Source organism: Dasypus novemcinctus, chromosome 4 (genome assembly GCF_030445035.2).
Source record: "Dasypus novemcinctus isolate mDasNov1 chromosome 4, mDasNov1.1.hap2, whole genome shotgun sequence".
Taxonomy (NCBI): domain Eukaryota; kingdom Metazoa; phylum Chordata; class Mammalia; order Cingulata; family Dasypodidae; genus Dasypus; species Dasypus novemcinctus.
The window spans coordinates 111,565,291-111,579,781 of record NC_080676.1 but is presented as its reverse complement, the minus strand read 5'-3'; the positions used below and the strand labels follow the sequence as shown (position 1 = coordinate 111,579,781).

The window sequence follows — 14,491 nt, the reverse complement described above, 5'->3', positions numbered from 1 at the left end:
CTGTCTCTTCTCTTCCAGGTTCTGGGTTCCATCAGTGTTCCAGCTTCTTGCATCCTGTGGCTTTCTCTCTCTCTGAATTTCATTCCTCTTATAAAGGTCTCCAGTAATAGGATTAAGAGCCATCCTGATTGGGCTGGGGAAACACTAACTGAAGTACTGCATCAAAAGGTCCTACTTATGATGTGTTTATACCCATATGAAGGGATTAAATTTAAGAATATGTTTTTCTGGGGTACCTGCAGCTTCAAACCACCACAAATTCCAATGAGTTATATCATAAAAACATTCATGAACAATGGGAATGATACCATTAAGGGAATGAAAAGACAAACCACAGTTTAGGAGTTAATGTTTGCAAATCAGATATCTGATGGATTTGTAGTTTGTATACATAATATACTATCTGAACTTTATAACAAGAAAAGAAACAGCCCAAGAAATAAGCTCAGGAATTATGTGAACATGAACTTCACAGATAAAATAATGAATGCTTATTACATGCAACAATATGAATATATCTCCTAATAAACATGCTGAGTACAAGTAGAAAGACCAAAAGAGAGTATTTATATGAGTCTAAATATTGAACTGCACAGAATTGTTGAGTGAGAAATAAAATTCTCTAAATTTGTAGAGCTGACTTGTTACAGCAGCCAGCCATATTATAATTTATATAGAAATTTAGTCAATGAAAGTATATTAAACTGTTCATTATCCAACTTCTTTGACTACACTGAGAATTTTGTAAAGGTGCTCTAATGCCAGATACTGTAATTCAGAATACATTTCACTCTGCATATTTTAGGTACCTGTTTTCCTTATTAAGTAACACTAGAATTAAAAAGTGAAAATATAATGTTCTTCCCTGCACTGGGATTTGTTAGACATAAATTTAAACCAAACCATTTCCTTATTAACAACTAGAAAATTAAGAGAAAAATTGAACTACTGATAACTTTGTCATTATTTCTGACATTGACTTACAAAATTCATCAATTGTCCCTTAAAGCTATCTAGAATAAGGTGTATTATTTATTAGAGAAGTTGTGAGCTTACAAAACAATCATACATGTAATGTATGGAATTCTCGTACATCACCCCTCCACCAAACACCTTACATTGTTGTGGAACATTCATTACAGATTTTGAAAGAACATCATCAGGCTATTTCCACTAATTATGGTCCATAGTGTACACTTGGTATATTTTTTCCATATACCCCCCCTATTATTAACATTTTGTATTAGTATTGCACATTTGATATAGTTCATGAGAGAACAAACACTCTCATACTGGTAATGTTAACCACAGTCCATCTTCTACCGCATGGTACACTGTGTTATATAGTCCCATGCCTTGTACATTCTATCCAAATTATACACTCAGTAGCTCTCACTTTCATCACAGAGTTGTGCAGTCATTGTCCCAGTAAACCTTTAAACATTTTCCATTAGACTAAGAGGTATTTTTAAAATCAATACATGTTTTGTCACATTCCCATTACAACAGTATACCAATTAGAAAAATAGATGATTAGTTATGCTTTAAAACGGTCCTAAATATTTCCCTGAAGAAAAGTTTTACTTTGTAGATTAAACTGTCAGTCCACTGCTGGTGGAAATATGGTAGTTGTCCATTCAGGTTATTTAAATTGTTGCTATCAGGAGACTGGTTTTAGTTTTGAAAAGCTGCCAATGCAATATGCCAGAAATATGCTGGCTTTCATTATATAATGGGAATTTATTAGGTTAAAAGCTTACAGTTCTGAGTCTGTAAAAATGTCCAAATCAAGACATCATCAGAGATGCGGCTGGTGATCCTGGACTCCTGCCAGATGCAAGACACGATAGCAGATCTACCGATCTGAGTCTCTGCCTACTTCTCCAGGCTTCCTTTTTCTAGCAGCTCAGCTGTGAACAATCAAGTATATAACTCTCTTTTCTTTCTCCTCCAGATCTCATCTCTTACATCCTCTCAGGTTTTCTGTTTCTGTCACTTTTTCTCTGTGTCTTTGTTTTCAGTCCTCCATTTACAAAGGATTTCAGTAAGAGGGTCACACCTCAATCCAATCAACAGATACCCGGACTGAATCCAGTCCAATCAAAAGACCCAGCACCCACAGAAATAGGTAAATTCCAAGAGCATGATCTTTTCTTGGATCCACAAATCTTCAAACTGCCAAAAGATCTGATGTTCATAAGGCTGCTTTGAACTTTCCATATTTCCAAATATATATAAATGCATCATTCAAAAGATTGAATTATATACTCTAAGTTCTCACCAGTATATACAAGTTACTCTATGACCAAATGTCTTTTCAAATGAACAATATTTTATTTTAGCTGTCAGTTAATGTAACATATAAATTCCTATTGAGAAGACAAACTAAGTTTCATACTTGTAAAAATTATAAAATTTTGGAAGAAACTAATAAAAATTATATATATTTATACTTGCGCTAATGATGGAAACCAAGTTTAATTGCTAAAGAAGCTGTACAGGATCCAAAAGGACAAATCTTAAAATATTTCAGGAAAAATACAATACAACAATAGCATTAAAATTAGAATATGTATCACAGGCAAAGGCTGATTCACAACAGGGTGGCCTGAGAGGCCAAGCTTGAAGTTCCTATAATCCTACTTCTGTAATGAACTTACCAAGTCAAGATTTCTCATTTTAATCATAAACCACCAACACGTGAATGGAATACCTCAGAATGAGGGTGCCCCAAATGTATTTTTATCTAGGGTTTCTTATACACTGCTGGTCACACAGGTATATTTTACCTTTACAATATGCCTCAAACACAAAGTCCTGGAGAGATCTGACCAAGACCAGATGCAATGCATCATTATCATCCTTATGAATGAACAAATCTGATAAACTAGTATAAATGGCCAGGAAACTCCTCATACCCATGTTTACAAAGAAACACTATTACTAAGTAGGACTGATTGCCATTCAGGCACATTATCCAAACACAAATCAATTCCAAAGCCATGGAGGCCAGAAAGAAATAGTATAAAACTTAACATTTATTAAAAATTTTTTTATGGAAGACAGTTTAAGGAAAGAGATTTTCAGATAAAATATTGCTTCTAAAATATTGCTAAAGAATGTTCTTGAAACAGAAGGAAAATAAAACCAGAAGGATACTTGAAATATTGGAGAGACAAAAGAACAAGAGAAATAATAAAAATCTAGATAAACATAAAAGACTTTGCTTCTCTTTTTGTTCTTTTATAAAGGAATTTGGCAGTGAAAAAAAAAAGTATTATATTGTTTGTGATGGTGTATTAGTTAGGGTTCTCTAGGGAAATGAGTCAACAGGAGATATCTGTAAATAGTATGAGATTTTGTAAGAGTCTCTTATGTGACCATGGGGATACACAAGTCCAGGTGTGGCAGGCAGGCTGTGAACAAGGGACTCCAATGAAAGTCCAGTGAAGGTCCTTGATGAGTTTCCAGGAGACCTTGGCTGTCTAAAGGTAAGTTGCAAAATTCTCTCTGAATGCTGAAATCACTTCCCCTTTTAAGGCATTCAACTGATTAGATAAAGCATCACTCATTGCTGGTGGCAATTTCCCTGACTGATGTAGATGTAATCAGTCATCTATGCAGTAAACTCACAGGTGGTTAAATCCATAAATGTCCTTGTATTACAATTAGCCCAATGGTTGCTCCAACAAACACCTGGGCACAATTACCTGGCCGAATTGAAACATTAGCCTAACCATCACAGTCCACCCCTTGTCAACTCAGCAACCATACACATTACCTTAAACCATGCTTAGTATTTAAGTAAAAACAATAATAGACATGCATATATATATATATTTCCACCTAACAATGTTCAACTCTCCTGCATACAACCAGAAAAACATTAATTCCCTACAGAATAGGGGGCAACTCCTTGGGTAATATTCATTCTTTAACTTGACATCTTTAAATATTATGACATGAAACTAATACAACTTGTCATATGATATGGGAAAAGGTTGGGGAAGAAAACAAAGAAATTCTTTTTGTGTACATATACAATCATACTCATAATGAAACAAGGAAGAAAGATTCATGATTATTACAGTCCTTGTTTCTTTAACTGGTCACATAGTTGAAGTTCATATTTATCACTACCTTCTTCCACTATCCATTCCATGTTCCCATTACTCTCAGCAAGCACTTCAGCTGGCCATCATTCTTTGCCTGGTGGTATGACCCAATCTTTCATTCCTGAAGATTCAGTACCATTTTTGGTTTGGATTGGGTTGTTGCAATTTTCCATGGACTTTAATCACAGGGCATTGAGTGTAGCAATTTGGCATTGTTTGTGAATTCCAAAAATAGTTATTGGATTATGTTTGTAAATTGGTCTATCATAGGTATCCCTTTTAATTGATCAAATTATGATTAGGACTTTGATTGGGTGTTCAGTAGAGTATTGAGTCCCCACCCACCAAGGGGAGTTTTCACAGGGTCTTTTCACAGAGAAAAGACATGGAAAAACTGAGTTGGAAGTTTTGAGCTGGAGCCTGGGAAATGAAGACACAGGAGAAGAACACAGAGGAATGAAGATGGTTCCTTAGACATTGCAGAAGCCCCTGGGAGAGAGACAGAGACTGATAGTCTACAGCTGGCCTTGTGGAGAGAGCATAGCAGCTGAGCCCAGAGAGAAACAGAGCCCTGGAAAAAGAGGATCCCAAGAAGCCTGAACTCTTGGCAGACATCAGAAGCTATCTTGCCAGAACACGTGACAATAGACTTTGGTGAATAAAGTAAATTGTTACTTATGGCCTGATAACTGTAAACTTCTATCTAAATAAATACCCTTTAAAAAAGCCAACAGATTTATGATATTTTGCATCAGCACCTTTGGCTGACTAATACCAGTTGTTTGAAGCTGTAGCTACCCCCAAAAAATATGTTCATAAATGTAACCCATTCCTGTGCGTGTAAGCCCAGTGTAAATAGGACTTTGGATGAGTTTGCTTCAGTTAAGATGTGTCCCAAATCAATCAAGATGGGTGTCAATCCTACTATTGGAGTCCTTTATGAGAGAATGAAATTCAGACACAGCGAGAGAAAAGCTTGGAAATAAGAAGCTGAACCCAGAAGAGAAGGGAGAGATTGGGAGAAGCTGCCATGTACCTTGTCATGTGACAAACTAAGGACTTCAGGAATATTGGCAGCTAGTCCCAAAATGCCAGTCTTCAGGAAGAAAGCACCACCTTGATGATGCCGTGATTTGGTCATTTTCTTGGCTTCAAATTGTAGGAAAATAAATTTCCTTTCCCCCCCCTTTTTAAGCCATCCCATTTTACGGTATCTGCTTTAAGCAACCTAGAAAACTAAAACAGATTTTGATACAAAGGAAGAGGGGTATTACAAATACCCAAAATATGGAAATGGTTATAGAATTAGGAAATGGGTAGAAGCTAGAAAATTGTGAGATTCTTGATAGAGAATACCTAGATTGCTATGAATAGACTGATTGTAGAAATATGAATGCTAAATGAGGTCTTATATGGAAATGATGAATGTATTACTGGAAACAAGGAAAGGTGATCCTTGTTTTAAAGTGACAGAGAACTTGACAAAATTGAGTTTTAATGTTGGATAGATGATATAGCATGAGGGTGATGAACTTTGTAATTTAGCTACAGAGATTTCCAAATTATGTGTGGCAAGTGCAGTCTAGATTCTCCTTGTAGCTTATAGTATAATGTGATAGGAGAGAGATAAGTTGAGAACTGAATTTCTGGACACAAGGATACTGGACATTTATGGTTTGGAAAATTCTGAGCTTCTAGAAAGTCAATCCCCAGAGAATAGTGCCCTCCGTGTGGGCTTAAAACTTAGCCTGGAACCAGTCAGCCCTTTTACCGCAAGTCAGGATTGGAGAAACAGTTATCCAGGAAAGATCTGTGGAAAGTTATTTAACATGATAGATTGGACCACTGTAAACTAAGTAGAAAACTGACAAGTTTTGTTGTGTAATCTGTATGAATTGAACCACTGCCACCTGGACTAAGTGGGACAAAGAAGGGAAAAATTGAAAGTAAAATAAATTCTTAGGTAGAATTATGGAAGCTGAAGTCTGAATCAAAGACATATTTGTATGCCAAAAGAGTAGGCCCAACCCTGTAAGTGGAAAGTGTGAGTCTGGCTGGTGCTTGGAGAGGGTGAACCTTTCACCCCCCTCTTCAGAAAGAGTGCTGTCAACCCAGTGCTCAGAGGGTGGATGGAGCCTGTGCCTTGGCATTTGCCAAGAGTCTGGCCTTCACACCAGGGCTCTAAAAGGATAGAACCTGTATCCCAGTGTTGGAAGACAGGGGCTAACATGGGATGCATGGAGTGTGTGGCACCTTCACCCAGACCTTGAAGAAATCATAGCTGCTGGGCGAGCACTTGGACGAGGTGGGGCTACCAATTTATCAGGCCCAGAGAACAAAGATCTTTCCATAGATGAAATTCAGGCCTTGAAATCTAATGGAGTATGCCCTTCAGGGTTTCAGAATTATTTGGGATTTATGAGCCCTGTTTTTTTTCTCTCTGTAAGAATGGAAATATTTATCCTATGACTGTCCCTCCATTGTATATTGGAAGCAGATAAGTTGTTCTCTAGGTATCATAAGACTACAGACAGAGGGGCTTTGTGCCACAGAAAAAGACATATGCTTAAACAATTTGATAGAACTTTGTACTAAACATTATTCTGAAATGACTTAAGGCCTTTGGAATATCGTGATAGAACGAATATAATTTTCACATAGAAAGAACATGTGTTTTTGTGGTCCAGATGGTGGAGTATGGTGCTTTGACATTGTAGGTACTCCAGACATAGCATGTTCTTAAATTTATTCAATTCCTTTGGGTGTAAACACATTGTAAATAGGAACATTTTGAAGAGGTTACTTCAGTTCAGGTATTGATGGGTCTTTCTCTTGTTACTGGATCCTTTATAAGAGAATGAAATTCAGACAGAGAGTTGTAAAGCCACAGGAGACAAGAAGCTGAATCCAGAAGATAAGGAGATGCCACATGTGCCTTGCCTTTTGACAAGTTAAGGGCCCTGGGATCACTAGCAGCTAGCCCCACAATGCCACAGTCTTCCAGGAGAAAACATCACCTGGATGGTGTCTTGATTTGAAGATTTTCCTGGCCTCAAACTATGAGTGAATAAATTTCCATTCTTTAAAGTGAACAATTTCATGGTATTTGCTTGATCAGCTGAGGAAATTAAAACATTGTTGGAGTTTTCAACCTATGCAAATATAATACATAACACAAAATAAAAGGTAAAGGGACCTATATTATTAAATGTTTCTAAATCTTGTTTGAAATGATGAAATATTGATTCTAATTAAATTGTGCAAAGGTAAATATGTGTGTTTAATCCCTTCTTCAACAACTGAAGACAATTATTTAGGGAGAGATAGTCAAAATCAAAATAAGCAAGTGAAAATGGAATACTTAAAAAAGATTTAATGACTAAATCATGGCAGGACAGGAGAAACAGAAGAATGAAAAAGACAGGAAAACCAAAAACAAATAAAATTATATAATTAAATCCAAACATATATAGAATTATAGCAAATGTAAAAGGTCTGAACGTTAAATAAAGGAGACTTGTAGAAAGGATAAAATATCACTATCGTACAATATTTGTCCTTTTGAGTGTGGCTTTTTTCACTCAGCGTAACGTCCTCAAAATTCATCCATGTTGTCACATACATCAGAATTGTCTGAACTAATTATAATAAACAAAATCATAGTTAGAATCTAGCATTTAGGCTACCAGGGGATAAACTGCGGTTAGAGAATGGAGAGTTGATGCTTAGTTTCTACATAATTTCTATTTAGGTTGATTGTTAAAGTTTAGAAATGGATAGTGGTGATGGTAACATACAATTGTGAGTGTAATTAACAACATTGAATTATAGGGTGAATGCAGTTAAAAAGGGAAATTTTAGGTTGCCTTTGTTATTAGAATAAAATTTGAAAGATAAAACATAGGAGTAGATAACACAGTGAAACCCACTGTAGAAGATGAACTATAGTTAATAGTGTAAGTATAAGAATGTTCTTTCAGGAATTGTAGCAAATGTATGACACTAGCACAAGGTGTTAATAATAAGGTGTTATATGGGAAAAATACAGCTAATGTAAATTATGGATAATAGTTCTATTTTAATAATCTATCACCAATTGTAGCAAAGGTAACTACTGTTAATAAATAGTACAATTATAAAATGTGCTATAATCAATTGTAACAAATATCCCATACCAATGCAAGGTGTTGTTGGTGGGGTGGGGTATGGGAATCCTGTATTGTATGCATGATTGTCCTATAAACCCATAATTTCTGTAATAAAAATTTTTAAAGAGTAAAAAAAAATCAATATCTCCAGTTATGCACAATATGCAAGGAAGTCACTAAAATATAATGATTTACATAGGTGGAAAATAAAAGATTGAGAAAAGATATACCTTGCAAAAATTAACCAAGAAAGCTATATTACTATCAAATAAAATAAATGTTATAGCAAGGAAAATACCAGAAATAAAGGTATTTCACAATCATACAATCATCAAAGCAGCAAGAATATATAACAATCCTAAATGTGCATGTATCTAACAAAAGAATTTCAGCCAGAGACTTGTTTCTCAGAATTTTCTTTCCTGATTACTCTTCAGAGAATGAAGTCTTGGATCTATAAACATCTTCCAGATCATCAGATATTACTGTTCTCATTGACTCCTTCTTTCCTGATTTCTCTGTTAAGTTTTTGGCTGTTCTGTGTACATTATTCCAACAAAAACCAAATTTGTTGTATAATAATTTTTAAATTAAAAATAACTGAAAATGACTGATTAATAAAAGATCTAGTGAAAAAGATGAACAATGTGCATGAGTAAATGGAGAATTTCATCTCAGTGATTGAACTTAGAAAAAACATAAGTCTGAGCATACCTTAAGAAACAATCAGTGGATAGGAAAATGACAATAGAAAATTCCAAAAATAACACCGGAGACCATCCATGACTCTGTAAATTGCTTTTTTTCCCTCTTCTAATAGAATTACTCATCCCTACCAGAGGTTGCTCCTTTCAGTCTGGTCCCAGAATGAAGAAAATCTAAATAAGAGTCAAGGTCAAATCACAGTGAACGTAGCATGAACAAAAATCACCCTTAGCTGTAGTAAGTGCAATGAACTGGGGGCTTAATTGCCTAACTGGGTCTTTCAATATAAACTCAAGAGCTATCTCAAATAAGAAGTAGGATCCAGCTTTTTTGTCTCTGATGGATCACCAAGGCTTTTTAAAATATATTTTTATTAATTTCCTCCCCTTTTGGTTACAAGGCTTAGCCAAAGATGTTGTTCCTTTATCATTAACCACTAAAAGTCTTTTTTTTTAATATATTTTTTATTTATTTTTAAAAGATACATAGATTACATAAAATGTTATATTAAAAAATATAGGGGATTCCCACATGTCCCACTCTCCATACCTCCAACCTGTCCTTCATAAACAACTTCTTTCATTAGTGTGGTACATTCATTGCAATTGATCAACACATTCTGAAGCATTGCCACTAAGCATGAATTATAGGTTACGCTGTATTTTACAGTCTCTTTTGATCACATTGACAATTTTACCAGTTAGTTGAAGCTCAAGATTTTCATTGCCTTATTCATACTGCTTTTGTATATCCTTAGTTGTATCATATGTTGATTCAGTGACTGTCTAGTGACATTTAAGAACTGAGAGATTAGACAATGAATGAGGGGTATTATAAATATTATGATTAAAAGGATAACAAGAGCCCCTATTAAGACATCACTGACATTAATTCCCCATGGCTCTTGAAGCCAACCAAAAAGAGAATCAGACTAATCTTATTTGGGAAGTGTATAATCCAATTTGTCTCCTTCTCTAGAATGGGCTTCTGCTTGACTAATTCTTGATCAATTTCTTATTTAAAAATATACATTTCTGGGTCACTACTAATGCACTTATACCTCCTTGGGAAGCCAGAATATAGTCTAATACCAATCAGTTTTTTAAAGTAATTTTATAAAATTCTGATATATTGCCTGCTAATGAGATGATAGCCAGCCCTGGGTGGGAGACAGATTTGTCTAACTCAAAGCTACCTTTTCCAATACTATCTGTAATCTTATAGTATACCTTACAACACAGGAAATGGTAGCCCTAGTGACAAGAACAATACCAAAAAGAGAACACCCAGTGAGTTTAGCATTAGTGGGGTTTTCCATCATCCATTGAAGCTATCTCTAGTTTGGCAATATTCTCTTTACAAATTTCCATAGTATAGGAGAGGTCATAAGAGCCCTCATTTTCTTTTCTAGTTTTCCCTTTTGTACAACAGCATAGGCCGTATAGCAGAAACAAACCCAATTTATGGGCAGTATTTTGGTTTCTGGTCCACATACAAAACCATGTCTTTGAAGAGAATAATAAGTCTATCTATTGCCTCTAAGAATTGGAATATTGGCATGTAGAACTAATTGGATGCAAATTCCAAAGGAAGATCATAACCATTATCATGGTTAGCAGATATCTTAGTCCTATTTAACTAAGAATTTCTTTTTCCTGACCCTTCAGCCCACCAGAAATGTGTTCCTTGACTGTAATAAGTTCTAATGTTATTAAAACCTTGAAGTACTTGGAGAAAAATAGTGTCTCCAAAGGTGGATCTGGCCCCTGGAGTATGCTCCTACCTCATGAAAGTAAAAGGAGTCTTAACATATTGAAACTGAACATTTCCTATGCCCAGAATGTGGCTATTCTATCCTTCTGATTTCTAGTAAAAAAAAAAAAAAAAAAAAATTGTTCCTTGGGTTATAAAGCTCACACTGGATGTTTTCAGGGGAGTCAACCCACAGCCCGTGAGCCCCACACTGCCTCTTGTGGAAGGCCAATCCCACTGCACACTTTCTCTCTTTGTCTCACAGCAAGGTCCACCAATGAGAATGCTAATTCACTAGATGTCCACCTTAACAGATTCAAGAAGGGAAAAGACTGTACAGAAATGAGGCGACAGCATAGAGAAGTCAATGTGGAGCTGTAGAAAGTTAAGGATGACCAGATGCTGAAAGGAGAAATGTCAGCTCTTTTCCTGATGATGCTACTTCTCCACTGCAGGAAACCCATAACAACCAGGGGACTGTAAATAGGTCTGTTGATGGCATTGTCAAAGGCATAAATAGCAACAATTTGGAAAGCCAGCTCCAAGCTACTCAAGCTGCTAGGAAACTGTTTTCTAGGGAGAAACAGCCCCCCATAGACAACATAACCCAGGTTGGTCTGATTCCAAAATTTTTGTCCTTCTTCAGCAAAACTGACTATACTCCCATTCAGTTAGAATCTGCTTGGGCACTCACTAACATTGCTTCTGAGGCATTCGAACAGACCAAAGCTGTGTTAGATGGTGGTGCTATCCCAGCATTCATTTCTCTGTTGGCATCTCCCCATGCTTACATCAGTGAACAAGCTGTCTGGGCTCTAGGAAACATTGCAGGTGACAGCCTATCTTTCCGAGATTTAGTTATCAGGTATGATGCAGTTGATCCTCTGTTGGCTCTACTTGTAGTTCCTGATGTCATCTTTAGCATGTGGTTACTTACATAATCTTACCTGCACGCTTTCAAACCTTTGCTGAAACAAGAATCCTGCACCCCCATTAGATGCTGTTGAGCAAATTCTTACTATTCTAGTTCATCTCCTGCATCATGGTGGTATGGAAGTATTAACAGATATCTTCTGGGCCATTTCCTATTTTACTTATGGTCCACATGAACTGACTGAAATGGTTGTGAAAACTGGAGATGCACCCCAGTTTATGAAGCTCCTAGGGGCTACTGAATTGCCAATTGTGACTCCTCCACTAAATCCTCCACTAGGATTCACAGGGAATATAGTTACTGGGACAGAGGAACAGACTCGGGTTGTAATAGATGCAAGAGCACTTACTGTCTTTCCAGACTGCTAACTAACTCCAAAACTAATATTCAGAAAGAAGCTACCTGGAAAATATCAAACATCACATATGGCCATCAGACCAGATACAACAAGTAGTTTATTATGAATTTGTCCCTTTACTCATTAGCATTCCTCTAAGACAGACTTTAAGGTACAAAAGGTGCCACCAAGTAGCTGTTGTGAGACTCCTAGAGTCCGTCAGAATGGAGGAAACATTCAGTTCTTGGTTAATTTTGCTTTTCAATTTCAGAAGTTGATTTTTGAATTGTACTCAGGAAGCCTTGAAAATCTTCCTTAATCTTGTATACAGGTGTTAAAATCATATGCTATTGACATGACACTGTTGTCTGAACTGCCTTTTTAGCATAGAGATCAGCCAGAGCATTACCTTTATGTTCCTCAGTGTCTCTCCTTGACTAAGTTTCTATTTGTATAATGACTACTTTTCTTGGATATTTTAGCATCTCAAGGAGGTCATTTACAAGAAGGCCATTTTTTTTATGGGAGTTCCTGCAGAAAATCATGGACTACACTAAAAGCTTATCTACTATCTGTATAAAGTTTCACTTTCTGCAAGTCTGCCATTTTATAAGCTGAATTAATAACAGGTCCAAGTTATTAATTCAGCCATTTGGACTGACTTAACCTCAGGGAAGTATTTATATTCAATAGTTTCCTGGGAAGTAGTTATTGTATAACCTGCCTTCCCAGATAATTATCATTTTCAGTGCTAAGTTAGGATCCATCTAGAAAAAGAATCAGATTGAGATTTTGAAGAAGGGTATCTCTGAGATACATCCTAGAGATAGAAAGTTCATGAACAAGGGACAAGCAGTTGTGGGTCTCAGCTTCCTTTAGGAAAGGAAGGAGCATGCCTGGGTTTATGGACATACATCAATGTATAGTTACATTGGAAAAGGTCAGTAAAAGGATTTCATATGAGGTTCATCTGGTAGCAGAAAATGTTTAGAATTTGCATTAAAGGAAAAGTCTGTGCTGCATGGGGAATCATTAGATGCAGGTGAGAGCCTAAAACCATGTTTTCAGAAAGCTTAACCAATAGCTGCAACAATAGCTCTAAGACAAGGTAGATAGGCCTTGACAGTTGGGTCAAGGTTTAGACTGTAATAAGTGATAGGTCTCTGCTTGTCTTTATGCTTCTGAGTTAGGACTCCCAAAGCATGTCCATCTCCTTCATGTACAAATAGGAAGAAAATTTTATAATTTGGAAGTCCTAGAGATGGTGGCTATGATAGACCTGTCTTTAGTTGACTAAATGCCTTCTCTGCATCATCAGTCCAGGAAATTGGTTCTGGAATACTAGTTTTAGTAAGGTCATGATATAGAGCTTCTATTGCTGAGAAATTAGCTATCCATTACCCAGCTAACCCTAAGAAACCTCTAAATTGTCCCTTTGTAATTGGCCTAGGGAAGTTTAGAATGGTACTGAGTCTAATGGAAGTTAATCTTTTCCCCTCTTGAATTTGATCATCACCTAAATAATGCACAGTTCTTTGACAAAATTGTAGTTTATCTTTTGAAGCTTTATGTCCCTTTTTAGCTAAGTTTTCTGAGTATATTGAGGAGCTATATAAAACAACAGCTTCCTACTGAACTGAGAGGGATACATCAGATCAAACAATGACTCAGAGAAGTCCAGCTTGTCAAGTAAATGAGCATTTATTAAGGGACTTACATGGGGTCTTCATTCTCAGCAGCAGGAGTAGAGATGATAGTTATGAGCTCAATTGTCCTCACCTACTGAGAAGTTGGTGGGTGTTTATCATGGTTGTTATTTACAAGGGAGGCGTAAGCTTAACTCTAAAAGAATGCTTCACTTTGGTCAAGATTAAATGTACATATATTTAAAGATGTTTATCAAGGCCTGTATGGTTGTATGTGACTTTTGCAGAATGCTTCTTTGATTATAAGCAAAGAAGCAGATGTTCATATTGTTTATGCAAGGAGGGAAAGATCATATAATAATAGGTTTACTGACTTTAAGATCTACTTATTTTCATGCACCTGTTTTCTGAAGTATGTCTTGTGACTAGCTGTATCTAGCTTACAGTTTAAGGAAAGGACAGTAAGAATTGGGAGATGGTAGGGCCACCCCAAGACCTCTAGTAAGTAAAGAGAATCCTCCTCACAAACATCTTAGTTTTAGAACAAATTAGAAGATCATCCACATATTGCATTAAAGTAGACTCCATAGGAAGTTTAAGTCTTGTAGATTTTGATTGAGAACCTTAGAGGTCTAAATCAAGGCCTCATCAGGTGATGTTTTCTCCCCAAAGATTGGCTGCTGGTGATCCTGAACAGCTCTCTCACATGGCAAGGCACAATGCAGAATCTACTAGTCTCTCCCTACACTTCTGGGTTTCCTTGCTTTCGGCTTCTGTCTTCCTCTGACTATATCTCTTCTCCTGTGGTTTTCTCTCTCAGCTCCTATGGCTTTTCTCTATCTCTGTGACTTTCT

General features: G+C 36.3%; 1 pseudogene; it reads left to right on the top strand.

Moving 5' to 3' along the window:
* LOC101424906 (importin subunit alpha-1 pseudogene) overlaps positions 1 to 12,310 on the top strand; it is a 189,233-nt pseudogene extending 176,923 nt beyond the window's left edge.
* Positions 12,311 to 14,491: the final 2,181 nt, after the last annotated feature.